The sequence below is a fragment of the Rousettus aegyptiacus genome, unplaced genomic scaffold, assembly GCF_014176215.1.
Source record: "Rousettus aegyptiacus isolate mRouAeg1 unplaced genomic scaffold, mRouAeg1.p scaffold_m13_p_16, whole genome shotgun sequence".
NCBI classification, from domain to species: domain Eukaryota; kingdom Metazoa; phylum Chordata; class Mammalia; order Chiroptera; family Pteropodidae; genus Rousettus; species Rousettus aegyptiacus.
Window position 1 is genome coordinate 52,667,686 of NW_023416291.1, and position 16,583 is coordinate 52,684,268.

Genomic DNA, 16,583 nt, shown 5'->3' on the forward strand with positions numbered 1-16,583 from the left:
TGGGGAACGCCAGCAGTGCCATGGGGGTCAGACCCTGTGCTGCGGTGACCATCCCCCTCTGGGTGCTGGTATCACCAGAAGCGAAAGTCACACAGTGAGTACCTGTTTGACTTTATCAGAGGCCGTTCGGTGGTTTGCGAGAGGTCGTTCACATGGTTCCTCAGAAGGACTTGCGCACGAATGTTCACAGCAGCTTCATGTATAATCATCCCAAACTGGAAACAGCTCAAATATCTGAGAACGGGGGACTGGACAAACAGAACTCATATATCCGTACAACAGAGTGCTATGCCGCCAAAACGCATCAAATCGAACACACCTAAAACCCTGCGTTCTTATTGCAAATTAACTCTACCTCAATAAAAAGTACACAGTATACAATGAACAGCCACGTACCGTAAGCATTTCATAAAACACTGGAAGTGATCAAAATATCCATCAACAGGGCATCGATGCATAGAGTCTGGTGTGTTCACACAACGGAATATTATGCAGCTGTGAAAATGAATGAGGATTACCTGTATATACTGATATGGGACGATATTGAAAATACTGACTCACCATCTATTTTATTTCTTTATCGGGGTGTGCATTCATTCGACAGACGTTTATGGAGCATCTGTTCTGTGCAAGGCAGAGATCAATCCTAGGGGGATGGATATTCAGTAATTATTTCATTCGACAAGCATGTCTTTTGCTCCTCTCCTGCCTTGACCTTGGCCCGGGAGCCTAGCAGTTGGAAAGAGGAAGGGGTGTGCGTGGAGAGCTAGAAAGTCTCCAGCTAGGTTATCTGCAAAACAGGGACAATCGTCACGAGAGCACCTGTGCGCAGTGTCCCCAGGGCCCCGCACCACACATGGCACACGGTAGCCACCCAATCGATACTTATAGAAGGAACAACCAAACGTGTATACATACGATCATCGAGTTTAGCATGTGAACTGAATCCCGTTCCGGCCCTTTGCTTTTTTTTGTGAATAAACCTTTATTGGCACACGCCCACGCCCACCTGTTTGCATCCCGTCTGCGCTGCTTTCAGGAGACGGTGGCAGAGGAGGGTGGTTGCAACAGGGACCCCGTCGCCCGCAAAGCCGAGGACATTTACTACTGGGTGGTTTTCAGAAGAGTTTTGTGTAATTCACAGGTTTAGCCGATGACACCTACAGCACCCAAAACGGGAGCCACAGGGCGCGGTGGCTCCTGAGCGCCTGAAGTGTGAAGAGTGCGGCCAGAGGACTAGATTCCCCATTTTATTTCATTTCCATTGACGGAAAATTTAAACCCGGTCCTCGGATCAGTTAATGAACGAGTTCTGGGTGCCCACGGAACGCGCGGGGTCATGAATCTACGCTTCTTACTGGAGGTTTTCCGGAGTCCGTAAGCACAGACCGAGGATTTCTGAGGAAAATGCGTCGTCTGAACCGAGATGTGCTGCACGTGAGCAATGCACGCTGGAGAAATGCACGCGCGATCGGCGCGAAGAGGAGCTGAACGTCGCCGTCGTAATTCTGATGCCGGCCGCGCCGAGACGCTCGCGGGGCGGGTCCGCCGCTCCAGTCACTGAAATCTATCATGAAGGCGAAACTCGATGCTACTCTGCGCTTTTTTTAAGTAGCTTCTAGAACGTTTAAAGTGCTACGTGACACGTCTCTCAGCGCTGAGTTAGAGCAGGCCCTGGGTTCGAATCCGGGCTCGGCCGCTCGACTCGCTGCCGTGTGGCTGTGCCTCTCCCTGCCTCCGTTTTTTTTTTTATCTGCAAAACGGGAGGGATAAAGGACCTGCCTGCTTCACCGGGTCGTCGGGAGGATTTGGCAAAGGAAAACACGGAACGGGCTTCGAAGGGCCCTCCGCGCGGCCGGGCCCGGGAACGCGGCCTCTTGCCGTGGTTCCCACGGTCGCGAGGACGCGTCTCGTTGTTACTGCGATCGCCCGCGGTGTCTCCGTGGGTGGAATGTCGCGCTCCAGCCCCGAGACGCTTGGCAGACGCCTGCCCGCCTGTCGCTTCCCGGTAGTTCCAGCCCTTTGGCATCAGCACAGGTCTGGCGGTAAGGACGGTCCCCACTTCACACAGGAGGACAGAGGGGCCGTGACTCACCACGGCCACGCCGTGAGTCAGCCGCGGCTGAGACAACGCCCAGGCCCGCCGCTCCAGACGGGGGCTTGGCCCTTGCCGCCATGTCGCCTCCCGTTTCTTTTGGCTTCTCCTTACACTTCCCTTTAAGGTCAGTTTTGGGCGGCAGAGGCCAGGGGCCCGGGAGCAGTACTCCCTGACCGTCCCTGACCGGGCCCTGCCCCGGCCTCCTCCTCCGGGACCCTCCCTTGGAATATGGCCAGGCCGGGCCTTGAGTAAAACCCTTGTGACATGGGTGTGGCAGGGGCAGGCCAGGGGCTGGGGGACAGGGGGACTCTGATCTGCCTCTTGGGCAATGCCGGCTGCTCAGCACCGAACCCTCGAGGCTGCCCAGCCCCCCGTCCTCCCACGTCCCATGGAGTGCCCACGGGGGCCTGAGCCCTCGGGGGCAGGTGACGACGGGGTTTGAACCCCAGTCTCCAAAACCCATGAGGGAGGCGAGCTCGGCGGGGGGGGGGGGGCTCCCTCTGCTCTTCCTAATGCAGGACATTATGCCTGAGAATTCATCCAGCCATTCATTCATTCATTCCCGTGACCATGTGCCAGGTGCTAGGGACACAGCAGGGAACATACATGGTCCCCCGATCCCTGCCCCGGTGGCACCAACGTTCCCACGCGAGGAATGGGAACTGATCGAAATCATTTGTGCATAAGCAACAAAATAGGTAACATGTGTAGAAAAGTAAAGCAGGAAGGAGACGAGGACTCGGCGACCGGTGACTTTACATGAGGCAGTCAGGTGGGGACGTGTCAGGCGGGAAGAGTGTCGAGAAGGCCCCGGTGTGAAGACCCCGGCGTGAAGGGACAGTAACAGTGGGGGGGGGGGGCTGGAGCAGAGCCAGGAAGAGGAAGGCGAGGGGGGGAAGGGACCGAGGGCGAGAAGGCTGACTGTAGGCCTGTGACGGCTCTAGAAGTTTCTAGAGGCGGCCGGGTGGGACGTGAGCATGGCCGGGGCTGGGAAGCCCTGGTGTCAGAGGCTCGCTCTCAGCCGCCCGCAGGAAGGCGGTCCCCCACACTGGGAACACGGGCGCCCCCAGCGCAGTGCCCCACGAGGGCCTTGACCCTAACCGGCAGGCAGGGCCGGTCCCGCCATGTCTAGCCACCACCTCATCCCGGCACTTGCTTTATGGCCGGTGGGTCCAAGGGTCGCAGGGACCTCTCAGGGACCTCTCGCCGGGAGAGGAGGCCTCCCGGGCTGCAGGTGCCCTCCCGGTCCCTCCCTGTGGGGGCGGAGCCTCGGGGGCATCTTCTCCTGCCCCACCCAGGCGGCCGGGGGAGGAGCCCACAGAGTGGGCTACAAGGCCCCTCTGGACTCCAGATTCTGAGCTGTCCTGATGCTGAGAAGCTCGCCACAGGCCAAGAGGCTGAAATGCCGGAAGTTTCTCGCCTCCCTGTTCCGGGGGGCTGGAAGTCCGAGGTCGAGGCTGGTTGGGGCGGGTTCCCCCTGAGGCCTCTCTCCTGGGCCCCTAGACGCCTCTTTTCCCTGTGCCTCTGCGTCTAAATTGCCTCTTCTGATAAGGACGCCAGTCATAGGATCAGGGTCCCCTAATGACCTCATTTTAGCTTATCGCCTTTGTTAAGTCCTTATCTCCAAACGGTCACATCCTGAGGTCTTGGGGTTAGGACTTCGACACAGGAATGCAGGGCAGGAGTAGGGGGAGGGGATGACTCCACTGGGAAACCCACGCCTGGCGGTCTCGGCTCAGTGGTCACCCCCCCCAGGGAGCTGCCCTGTGGCCCCAGCCAAAGCCACCCTCGCCCTCGTCATTTTACCATGACACCTTTGGGGAGCTCTGCTATTCACCTGTGTTATCTGTCCCCACCAGGGACCTGTCCGTGCTGGTCACTGAGAGGCTCCCATCCCTGAAAAGGGTCCCACACCACCAAAGTGGCTCAAATATATTTGTAGAATGAACCCCACACTCGGCGTACCCCACGGGTCCCAAGGGAGATGGGCCCGCTTGCGGCCGAGTTGGAACGTCAGCCTCATCTCTAATCAACTCAGAACTTTCCCATCTCATGTAGAAAGACTTTCTGGACTGGGGGCCGAAGGACCTACATCCCACTCCCAACTCGGCCACAAACTGGCGGAGACACCTCGAAGTCGCTTCCCACCCCTGAGGCTCTGTTTTCCCATCTGTAAAATGTGACGACTGATCTAAATGTTTTATACAGGCCCTGACGGGTCAAACGTTGGGTTAATCTTTAATCCCAGGGGGAATCTGATCAGGACTGGTGTTGGCCTGAGGCGTGGGCCGAGGCATGGGCATTCACGGAGACGCCCACCAGCCACACATAGATGAGGCTGGCCCAGCCGGAGAGCGCTGCGCCTGGAACGGGTTATAAAGCAGCTTTCTAAAACAAGTTTATCGCAGAAAAAAAAAAGCCAGGTGGACGATAATGCTGGAGACGATACTAAACTTTTTTCTTCTACAATTTTATCTTAAAAGGAAACATTGTCACCCCGGGGTAAATAAAGAGTATCAGGTGCCTGAAACGGGCAAAGGAAAATTAAATGAGGTTATTAACTTCTAGGCAGCTACTGTTGCCTATGGAAGGTTCTGGATTAGACTCTTCTGACTCTTAAAACAGGATCCACGGAGAGGTGTCTAAGAGACAGTAGCACCCAGTCAAGGGCCCCTGGGTTGAATCAGAAGGTTTAAAGGAGGATCCACGAGGAAGTAATTCTTCACGCTCATTAGGTGTTTTTTACATGCAATTTGCATGCAAGCAATTTGCACGCAAGGGGATTCTATGCAATGAATCCCCTTATACCCCATTCATTCCCTTAGACTTTCCTTCTCTGGGACGTCCGGCCCGGGCCGGGTGCCAGGCGTGAGCACCCGACCTAATCAAAACCACAGCACTTACCAACCATGCGCTGTGCCGCCGGCACCGGGCGAGATGCGCATGCGAACTCGGGCCTCCGAAAACCCCGGTGGGCGGGGGATTTGCCAGACCCCCTCACAGATGAGGAGGCCAAGGCTCGGGGAGCGGATGCCTCTTGCCCAAGCTCGTGCAGCTTGTAAGCTGTGATGCTGAAATTCAAGGCCGCAGTGCGAAGCCGGAGGGGCCCCTGCGAGGCAGTGCCCACGGCGGCATCAGGCAGGAGACCCGGGCGCTGGCCCATCATGCATCCACTCCCTCCTCTCGCAAGCTGTGTGACCTCGGGCAAGTTGCTTGGCCTCACTGTGCCTCAGCTACCTCCCCTCCAAAATGGGGGTCATAGTAAAGACCCAGCGGGCTCCTCGCCAAGGGCGGGGTGACGGGAGCAGCCCATCCCAGCTGCTGACCGTGAAGAAGCATGTCATCTTTTGAAAATTCAAAAACCGATCACAAACGCTATTTTGTTAGCTGCTCTTCTAGTATCGCCGTGTAGAGGCCATTCTGAACAACGTCAGGGGTGAAAATCTCTCCCCCTAAGAAATCATTTGTTGGCGTAAAGCAGGCGTGCACAAGCTTCAGGACCAGAGAGTGATATTTTCAGCTCCGTGAGCCAGACGGCGACCACACAGCTTGCTGTCACGGTGCGAGGGCCACCCCAGACGACTCGTGAGGGAGTGAGCGTGTTCTGTGCCAGGCACCTGGAGTTATGGGTGCTGAAACGCGAGTCCTGTCTACTTCACACACGTCAGGAAACATCATTCTCCTTTTTTTTTTTTTTCCCCTCCCCCCAGCCAGTTAAAAAACCATCCTTGGCTCCTACATGATTCACACCGGGCTGGCTTTGGCCGGCAAGCCGCGGTTCATCGACTCCTGGTCTAAACAATTGGCTGTGGTTACTGTCGATGATTAAAAACTGGAAGCTCTGAATTGGCACGTCTTTACGATTTACGCTTTACCGCGTGTCGGATTCCACAGGGACGTGGACGTGGAGACCGTGTCAGATGCAGTAGCTACGCGCATTCACTTTGAGAATTAATCCTTGTCGATTCTAAATCTTTCGGGGTTCTCCTCGGGCGCAGGCCACACGTTTCCACCCCTGTGGTATCACACGTTCTTGTGTTTAAGCAGCAAAAGACTCTCAATAAAACAATGACGCCCCGCGATTTTAAATGCAAAGAAGTCAGGTGGGAGCGAGCTCACCTCCTGTAGTCCATCTGACCACCTGAAAGTTCTATTTGTATTTAAATTTTTAAACAGTATGCCAAACTGTTATATTATGATATTAATATATTATATTAATATGTTATATTATGGTAAAATATTATATTATTATATTAAATAATTATATTATTCTTATTGGGTAAACTGAAATCTAAATTCGAACACAGTATCTTTGCTGAACTTGAGCCATACCTTTTATTAAATGAAATTTTTTTTTCTTTAGACTTATTCTTATTTGATTATTGGCTCATTATTAACCTGCCATGTTATTATTCATTACTGTGACAGATGTTAGGTAGATAAGTTTTTCTTTAAAAAACTCATTAATGGAAGTAAACAGTATTTGTTCATTCCTTTCTCCCTTGATTGGACCGTGAAATTTATTTTATGTATGTTACCAGCATGATTACATACACGCTGTTCGATAACAGAAAAATTTCACTTGGTTTCTTTTCTGGTGACAAATATTATTTATTGCTTTTCATAATGACTACTGTGACATTTTCTCTTACAGAAGAGTGGGTGTTAAAACGAGACCTACTCTGAGTGTTAAATGTACTACATAAGGCACTACATGTAAGCATTTAATACCTGGTACCCAGCCAAGTGTCAAACAAATATTTATTATCATTGATACTCCATCGACAAGCTACGCTTGAGAGCAAAGAACAGTCTTGGCATTTTTAAGTAGTTAAAAATACATCGAAAAGTTATTCCGTGACACAGGAAAATTACATGAAATTCAAATTTCAGCCTCTGAAAATAGACTTTGATGGGCACGTAGCCAGGCCCGCCGGTTGGCGTGTCGTCCTCTACCGCTGTTTTGTAGCTAGAGGGCAGAGTTGACCAGCTATGAGAGAGACAGCCCTTAAACGACTTGCCATAGGGCCCCATAAGAAGAAAGTCTGCGGACGCCTGGCCTGATTTGCCCACCGCTCTCTTCCAAACCTCCAACTCGGGAAGCATAGTAGGGGGCTTCCGGGGTCAAAGCCCCCCTTTCAGCCGCCCTGTAGCACGCGGTGGGCCCCCCACCTTCCTACCAGCGTCCGGTCCCCCACGCCCTCTAGTGGACACTGCAAGCAACTGCCTCCTCTGACGACCTCCCGCCTTGGTCCCCAGGAAAGGAGCAAGTTCTCCTTGCGCCGCCTCCTGGCCGCGATTCTGCATCACCCCCCCCACCCCCGCCCCCGGCCACGGCCTCCAGGGCTCCCCCGTCCTGCAGCCTGTGCCCCCGCGGCCCGCCACGCTTTGCGCCCTCGTGGGCTCTCGACGCGCTCGGCCCCGCGCGGCGCCGCGGCCTCGAGCGCCTGCGGCCCCGGGGTCGGCGCGTGTCGCCCGCGCGCGCGCCGCGCGCCGGCCTCGCAGACCCCTAGGGGCTCGCGCCCCTGCTCGCGTTTCGCCCTGCGGAGCTCCCCGGGGGGCTCCTTCCGTTACGAGCGCGGAGCTGGGGGTGCAGGCGCGATGGCGGCACGTGACCTCGTCGAGCCGCCTCTCGCGGCCGCGGGTTTCTGGGCGGCGGGCGTGGGGCGTTTGTTTCGTTTTTTTTTTTTTTTTTTTTTTTTTTTTTGTTGCATTACAGGATGCGAGCGGACCAGGAAGAATACAGCAGCCAGAAAGGAGGACGCTTCTCCTGGGAGAAGGCACCCCTGCCAGCCGTACCAGGGACGAAACGGAAGGGAGGTCGCCCCCCTTCATGCCTTCATTCATTCGCTCATCATTCACTCATTCGCTTCCCCCCAACCGAATGTTTATTTGTCGAACACCTAACGTAACGAGCCGGTCTCGATTCCCTTCCAGACGTTAGAATCGCATGCTTGCAAAAATCACATCCTCCCTGCAAAAAAAAGCAGCGATCGTTTATAGGTCCAGCGCCACCTCGTCCGGATGTCAGACGTGAGATACCGGCCGCAAAGGAACCGTCTCAGCTCCTGCTGCAGGAGCAGTGAGTTCTGCTGCTGCGCCCCTCGTGTCCAGAAGCCTGGCCGCGTTTGGGGCGCTCCCTGCTGGCGGCTGGGGAACGGCTGGCGCATCTCACCGCCTTCGCGATGTCTCCACGTGGGGGCGTCGCACGCAACACGGCCGACTGGGCCCCGGCTTTTCCGCCAAACCTTCCCCCTCCTGCCGCTGTTGCACTGAACAGAAGCTTCGTCCTGCCAGGGGCTCAGGTCCAAATGCTGGATCGTCCCCGACGCTCCCGCTTCTCCCCCAGGCGGCACCCGGCATCGGCGTCTGGCTAACGCCGGCTCGCTCGCTCCGCCGCGGTCCCGTGGGCCTGCCCGCCGGGCATCCAGCACACCAGACACGGTCCTGCCTCGGCACCGGCTGCGGAATGCTTCCCCCAGGTACCCAGATGTCACCCACGCCGTTCCCGACTTCTTATGCCCTTGCCCAAAGTGTCACTTTCTGCTTTGTCTCCGTGGCACATTACAAACATATTTACTTCACGCATTTATGGCCTGTCTCTCCCTCACCGGACTGTGACCTCCATGAGAGCAGGCACTATGGCTAATTCACTGTATGACTAGACCAATGCTTGGCGCACGGCATGGGGTTCGATTTGTTGAATAAATGAATCTTGAAAAGTATTTACCCTAGCTTGACACTAAAGGATGGGGGCAGGTTTTTTCGATTAAATTATAATCAACGTACAATATTATACTAGTTTCTGGGGTACAACATAGTGATTTGGTATTTTTATACATCACAAAATGATCACCGTGATAAGTCTAGTTACCATCTGTCACCATACAAAGTTATTACAATATTATTGTCTATAGTCCCACGCGGCCCATTACGACCCCGGGACTTGTTTATTTTATAACTGGAAGTCGGTACCTCTTAATCCCCTTCACCTACTTCTCCGGTCTCTCCGCCCCATCCCCCGGCAACCAGCAGTTTGTTTTCTGTATCTATGACTCCGTTTCTTTTGTTTTGTTTTGTTTGTTCGTTTGTTTTGCTGTTCGGGTTCCACATATCATTGAAATAGCACAGCATTTGTCTCTGCCTGGCTTATTTCACTCAGCACACCATCCCCTGCGTCCATCCGTGTTGTGGCAAATGGTAAGGTTTTGTTCTTTTTTGTGGCTGAGTACTATTCCATCGTGCGTATGGACCAGGTCTTTGTCCAGTCACCTATCGGTGGACATCTAGGTTCCTTCCATATCTTGGCTATTGTAAATAATGCTGCAATGAACGTAGGGGTACAGATATCTTTTCAAATCAGCGTTTTTGTTTTCTTCAGATAAATACCCAGAAGAGGGGTTGCCGCGCCGTAATTTTTTGCGGAACCTCCAGACCGCTGTCCATGGTGGCTGCACCAATTTGCAGTCCCGCCGGGAGCGCAGGAGGGCTCCCTTTTCTCCGCGCCCTTGCCAGCACGTGTGGTTCGTTGATTAGCTGGTGATGGCCATTCTGGCAGGTGTGAGGGGGTAGCACGTGGTGGTTTTGATTTGCATTTCTCCATGGGCATGTTTTATATTATAAACACCTCCTAGCATAAAGGAGACCCTAGGTCAGGGGTTGGCAAGATTTGGCCCATGGGCCATATCCAGCTCACACCTGTTTTTGTAGGGCCTGTGAGTTAAAAATGAATCCTACATTCCTAACCGGTTGAAAGAAAATTCGAAGAATATTTTCTGACACTGAAAATGATAGGAAATTCACATTTCGGTGTCCACGAATACAGTTTTATGGCGCACGGCCACGCCCATCTGTCCATCCAGCTTCTGGGGCTGCTTTTGTGCTATGAAGGTGGCGTCGAGTAGCCACGACAGAGACTGGCCCTCCAAGCCGAAAATTTGTAACATCTGGTCTTTTACAGAGAAAGCGTGCCGAGCCCTGCTCTAATGTCAAAGGAGAAAATTACTTTGCCAAAGGGAAAACCGAGGCCCAGGAGGTCGAAACGAGTTTTTCAAGGCCCCACGTTTCTGAGGGGCTCCTCGTCTGCGAAATCATCCACGCGGTATCTTTAGTGCCTCAGAGGAGACACGGCAAACACACTGACAAACCCCTCCAAGTGGGTTCAGGGTCACCTGGGTGCTGACCTTGAACTGCACACACCCATCTGGCTGGTCGAGCTGGGGAGGTTTTTAATTGCCCCTGTAAAAAGAGAATAAAGGAGCCACGTTCTTTCTAGAAACCTTGAGTTTGGGACTTTGATCGGAGCGATTGCGAGAAAGCCGCGTTTGGCTTCATCCTTTTGGGAGGCATCTTATCGGGCACAGTCAGAAGTTGGCGACAAAAGCCAATAATCACCGCAGAGACCAAGAGCAGAACCGCAGTGGCCGGGGCCTGGGACCGACTGCTCACGGGGACGGGGCTTCTTTCTGGAGTCATGGAATGTTCTGGAACTGGATAGTGCTGATGGCTGCACAACCCAGTGAACACACCAAACTGCGCACTTTCAAAGGGTGGGTTTTGCATTACATACACTCCGCCTGAATAAAAAATAGATTTAACACGACAACGCCCGTCTCTTGATTACTAAATAATAGTGCTGCGAAATGAATAAATAATAGGAAAGCAAAAAATACATCCCACCCGTTATCCCTGCCCCCCGCCCCTTCCTCTCACTGTCTAGCTAAGCACCTGGACCCCAGTTGAGGCAGGAAAGGAGCGCAAAACATTTTTGTTGAATTAAATAATTGCTGAACATCCATATCCCCTAGGACATGTCTGCCCGGCAGAGCGTGGGCACTCAATAAATTTTAGCGGAATGAATGCACACCATGTGGGCAAAGGACTACCTCAGCTCTCCAGAGCATCAAGGCAGAGGTGTGCTGGTCAATACTTAACCACTGGCTTTCTGGGGAGGGGAATTTCTACATCTTTCTATATGAGCATGTCCAACATACTGTATATATTGCATGGCGTAATGTAGATGCATTGTGTAACACACGTATACATTTCTTATGTTACTGACACAAAATTTACAAATTTACAAATAAGAAAAGAATACAACACTGTATTGTAAGTTCCATATAGCCACTTGAATCTCAAAACATGTTTTCGTCAATTTTTGCCAAACTCTCCGAACTCTGGTATCTGTAGCCAAGCTATGGTTGCAAATGATGAAGCCAGTGTAGCTCTGACATGAACACTGGTGACATTTTCATTTACGTGAGTAAGTAACATGAAAGTGAAGACGTGTTGGGATTTCACCTGTTCACGGACAATGGGACCGTCTTCTTGGATGACTCAGGTAAGTTTTTGAGTATGGGAAAAAATACTTCCTCTCTTCTGTGCTAGTCATGATCTAACAACTGTCAATACCGCACATTTTAAAGTTTGATCTGCATTATTAGCTTTGCTCTATCACTTTTTTGAGCCTAAACCGGGGGATGGCCCTCTGCCTGTTTATGAAAATAAAGTTTTATTGCCACATGGCCACGCCCATTGGGTTAGTACCGTCTGGGGGCAGGCGGCCTTCTCACCGCGTGGGCAGCGCTGCGTAGAAGCAGTAGAGCCTGTAGCGCAGGGGTCCCCCACCCCCAGGCCGCAGACCGGCACCGGCCCTGGTCCCGGCCTGTTAGGAACCGGGTTGCACAGCAGGAGGCGAGCGGCGAGCTGAGTGAGGCTTCGTCTGCATTCGCAGCCGCTCCCTAGCACCAGCATCACCGCCACAGGTCCCATTAGATTGTCACGGGAGCACCGGTCCCTGGTGTCACAAAAGCGGGGGGCCGCTGCTGTAGGGCGACAAAACACAAAGTATTTGCTATCTGATCGTCTACCAAAAAAAAAGGTTTTTTGACCCTTGATCTAGATCATCGAAAACACAATAATAATTCAAGCCCTCATTTGTGGCACTCGCCTATTTTTGTGGTATAAAAACACCTCCGCCGTGGCCCATTTCCAGTTGCCAGTATGACGTCATTGACACAAAGTTGAAAAGATATGCAATGAATTGCTCACCATCACGTACTGTTTCCACCAGACACAAAAGAATGAAAACAAAAGTAAACCGAAAGGATACATAATAGCAAAAAGTAAGATGATCAGGAAGCGATGTTTTGAATATTTAATACCTTTTCTTAAATTGAGGTGAGATTCACATAACATAAAATGAATGGTTTCAAAATGAAGACTTCGGTCGTGTTTAGCACATTCACAGTATTTTGTGATCATCGGCTCTATCTTTCGAACATCATTATTGCCCCAAAAGGAAACCCGGAACCCATTAAGTAATTGGTCCCTCTCTCCCTCCTCCAGCCCGTCACTACTGTCTCTACGAATGTGACTCCCCTAGGGACCTCCTACAGGGGGAATCGTAGGACTCGTCCTTTCGCGTCTGGATCATCTCACTGAGCGTAACGTCCCCCAGGCTCATCCATGCCGTAGGGTGTCAGAATCTCCTTCCTTTTTAGGGCTGAATAACACATCCCACTGTCTGGATGGACCACGTCGTCCATTCTCTGACGATGGGCATTTGGGTCGGTTCCACCTTTCGGCTGCTGGGAGCAACGCTGCTTTGAACACCGGTGTCCGGGCACCTGTCCCGGAGCCTGCTCTCAGTTCCCTTGGGTCTGCGCACACTCGGATGTGGGATTGCTGGGTCGCGTGGTAGTTCTGTTTAATTTTTTGAGGAACCGCCATGTTGGCCTTGCCTTTCGTTTTGCTTTGCTTCTACTTTTCTATTTTGAAATAATTTTAGGCTCATATAAAAGTTGTAAAAAACAGTACAAAGTTCCCCCGTACCCTTTGTGTGGCCCCCCCCAAAGATAACATCCTACAGCCACAGAACTACACCCCAACCAGGAATCCACACACGTCACTCTGATTTCACCAGCTTTTGGATGCACCCTTCCTTTTGATAAATGTCTTGCTCTGTGAAAATTTGTCACGTGTCGAGATTCATGTCACCACCACCGTAATCAGAATAGAATTTCCGTCACCACAAAGAAAACTCCTCCTAGCCACAGCCGCCCTCTCCCCAATCCTGACCCCTGCCAATCTCTGCTCTGTTCTCCATCACTATAATTTTGTCATTAAGAGAATGTCATACACATGGAATCATGTGCTACGTAGCTCTTCGGCGTGATGCCTTTGAGTTTCGCCAAGTTGGAGCGTGTGTGTATCCACAGTTTGTTCCTTTCGACTACGGGGTGCTATTTCATTGCATGGAATTAATTTACCAACCCACCTACTGAAAGAAATCCGGGTTGTTTCCAGTTTGGGGTCTATTACAAATAAAGCTTTTGCGAACATTCGCGTCCAGGTTTTCGTGTGAGTCCGAGAGTTCATTTCTCTTGGGTGAACACCCGGGGCTGAAATTCCTCGGTCACATGGTGAGTGTGTGTTAAATTTTCTGAGAAACTGCCAAGCCGCTTTCTGGGGGGGGGGGGGCTGTGCCATTTTCATATCCCCAACAGCAACGCGGGAGGGGCTCGTTGCTCAGCATCCTCGCCAGCACTTGGTATGATCGACCTCTTTGATTTCGCCGCTTTAATCCTGCATTTCTCCCATGGCTAATGAGGCTGAGCCATTTTCATTTTATACAAATGGCGTCACAGAGAGTCTCCTGTGTTTTCACGTTTCTAAAACATTTTTATGTGGTTGTCGTCTGTGAGTTTTCCGCTCCTTAATATTTCTCCGTGGGACGATATTAAAACATGTTTTTCCATTCTTCCACTGATGGATATTTGTGTCATTTCCAGATTTTGCCATCGGGAACATTAGTGTGTATTTCTCCTGTTTATGTAAGAGCGTGAGTTTCCTATGTGATATGCCTAGGAATAGAATTCCTGGGTCGTAGGGTGGGCCAGATAGTGCCATACCGCTTCCCAAAGGGATGGGGGCAGCCGTTTGTTCAGTCAATCCATTGCACAGGTGAGAGAGAGCAGGTCCAAGGTGCATTTCGAGAGTGGAAGCGTGTACGCATGTGATATTAATACTAGATTGTGCCTTGGACTGAACCTATCAACAAAGCTATTAATTTCCTGGGGCAGGGGGAGCAAGTTAGGAGACACTCAAGTCGCTGTGACCCAGGGACAGGTGTGCTAAGCTAGACACCACTGGAAACAACGATAAGCAGAGAGATACGCAGCAGGGAGAGGTCGCAGAGCAAAATGCGCTCACTAATAAAGACAGAGGAGTGGGCGGCGGGCACGATCCTGGACTGTAACCTCAGCCATAAAACCTCCTCCTGTTCCATACGCTGAGAATCAGGTGACCAGCAGGAAACGCATCTCCCCAAGGACAGGCATGCCCATTTCACTCATTCAGGTAGCGAATACATGCGAGCCTTCGGCTGCGTCCACAGAGCTGGACTCGGGGAGAAAGAGACAAACCCAGCGCCTTCTTGCCCTCGCAACGTTCACAACGAGTAGGGACAGCATAGTGAAAGATTGGAGATGCGAATCGGAGCGCGGCGAGAGCCACCGACCAGAAACGGGCAGGGCGCATCTGGAACACTGAGAAGTAGGGAACCGGCAGGAAGTGGGAGAAGCAGACTTCAGAGAAAAGATGGCAAGTGAACTGAGACACCCTCCCCCCAATAAGAACCAAGGAAAACCGAAAATTCTGATTATTAGAAAAGATTTGATCTCTTTAACCTCTTCAGGAGAACTAATGTACCGTTCTCCAGGAAGGGCCATCCCCAACTGCACACCATGGAATAGCATATAGCAAGGAAAAAGGACAAATTACCACATGAACGAATCTCAAAATACTGTGCAGGGCAAAAGAAGTGGGGACACAAAAGAGTTCATACCATATCATTCCATTTTTTATGAAGTTCTAGGACAGTGGAAAATGACTCTACGGGCATGGATCGGAATCTAGGCTGTTTCTGGTAGTGGTGTGTGCAGCCAGCTTGTCCCGGCTCATAGGTACCTACTGTCAACATTCATCCCAACTCCACTGGGAATCAGCCGGAAATCGTGGCTGGAAATCAGCCACGATGGAAACATTTATAGCACAAAAAGGGGCAAATGATGTAAACTACAAATATCTATCTACCTACCTGTCTGTCTGTCTAATTATCTATCTACCTACCTATCTACCATCTATACCATCTACCTATCATCTCCCTTATTGCAAAAGCCCACTGTTCAACACTTATCAGCACACCACCGCCAGGTGGGGTTAGGGGAGTGGGCACTAGGAAGCCTCTGGAGCGATGTACATGTTCTACATCTCATTTCCAGGAACGGTCACATGGCTGTGCGCACTTGTGAAAAGCTCAAGGAATTGAACATTCAAGAACTGTGCATTTATTACACGTAAGTAATAGCTCAATAAAAAAGGCTGCATGTATATATCGCCTAAAATAAAATAACATGACAAAGAAGTCATTTTGCAAAACGGAAGGAAGGCGCAAACGCCCAGAGCCGGGAAGGGTCTTGGCATTATCTGAAGCCAGCTGAAAAGTCTCTTGACTTCTGAGCAAGGCTGAGCAGTGAGAGGCGACTTAAAAATGCCACATCTAGAAGTGGAGGGACAGGCATCCCTGGGAGCAGTTTAAACTAGGTAAGAGCAGGAGGGGACAAATAAAAATAAATAAATAAAACATTTAAAAAAGTATGTATATATAGTATAAAAAAAATAAACTGGTGTTAAAAAAAAATAAGATCAAAAAACCAGGGAAGAGCTATGGTTACATCTTTGCAATTTAAGCATTGTCACATTTTGCAATTGTGTATACATACACACATACCGTGTATCTATTTTTTAAACATTGTATCTCTGGTACTCAGTACAATATCTAGCACTGCAAATTAACTGTTGAAAGAATGACTGAGGGGCAGCTGGACAGGAAGTGGGCAGGACTGAGCCAGGGAGACCAGGGGACCTGGGCCAGACCCTGGAAGAGAGAATCGACTGAGCCTTTCCATTTCTTCCCACAGGGTTCCGAAAGGTACACTCCACCTTGAAATGTACACGGGTGCTCAGAGATGTGACAAAGAGAAAAGCAATGCGATTAATTTTTCATAAAGTCAACTTTTTCCCACTTAAATGACTGTCCTTTATTTTGTGCCTCGTAAACGTACTTCCTTTTTAAAAAATTAGTGTTAGATGACATTTCTCATAAAACGGTGCAGCCGCTATGGAAAACAGTTTGATGCTTCCTCAAAAAATTAAACACAGAATTGCCATATGACCCAGTGATTCCATTTCTGAGTAGATACCCAGCAGAATTGAAAGCAGGGACTTGAGATATTTGTACGCCCATATTCACAGCAGCGTTATTCATAATAGCCAAAAGGTGGACCCATGCAAAAGTTTACCAATGGACGAATGGATCACCAGAACATGGTCCATCCAAACAATGGAACATTATTCAGCCTTAAAAAGGTAGGTGATTCTGACACACTACAACCGTGGATGGACCCTGAGGGCGCTGTGCTCA

At 51.0% G+C, this 16,583-nt stretch overlaps 1 long non-coding RNA gene across 1 annotated transcript; it reads left to right on the top strand.

Moving 5' to 3' along the window:
* The first annotated feature begins 7,828 nt into the window (after window positions 1–7,828).
* LOC118612512 lies at window positions 7,829–10,754 on the top strand. Its single transcript, XR_004955042.1, has 3 exons — window positions 7,829–8,580; window positions 9,230–9,298; window positions 10,059–10,754. It is a non-coding gene; the product is annotated as an uncharacterized LOC118612512 (long non-coding RNA).
* Window positions 10,755–16,583: the final 5,829 nt, after the last annotated feature.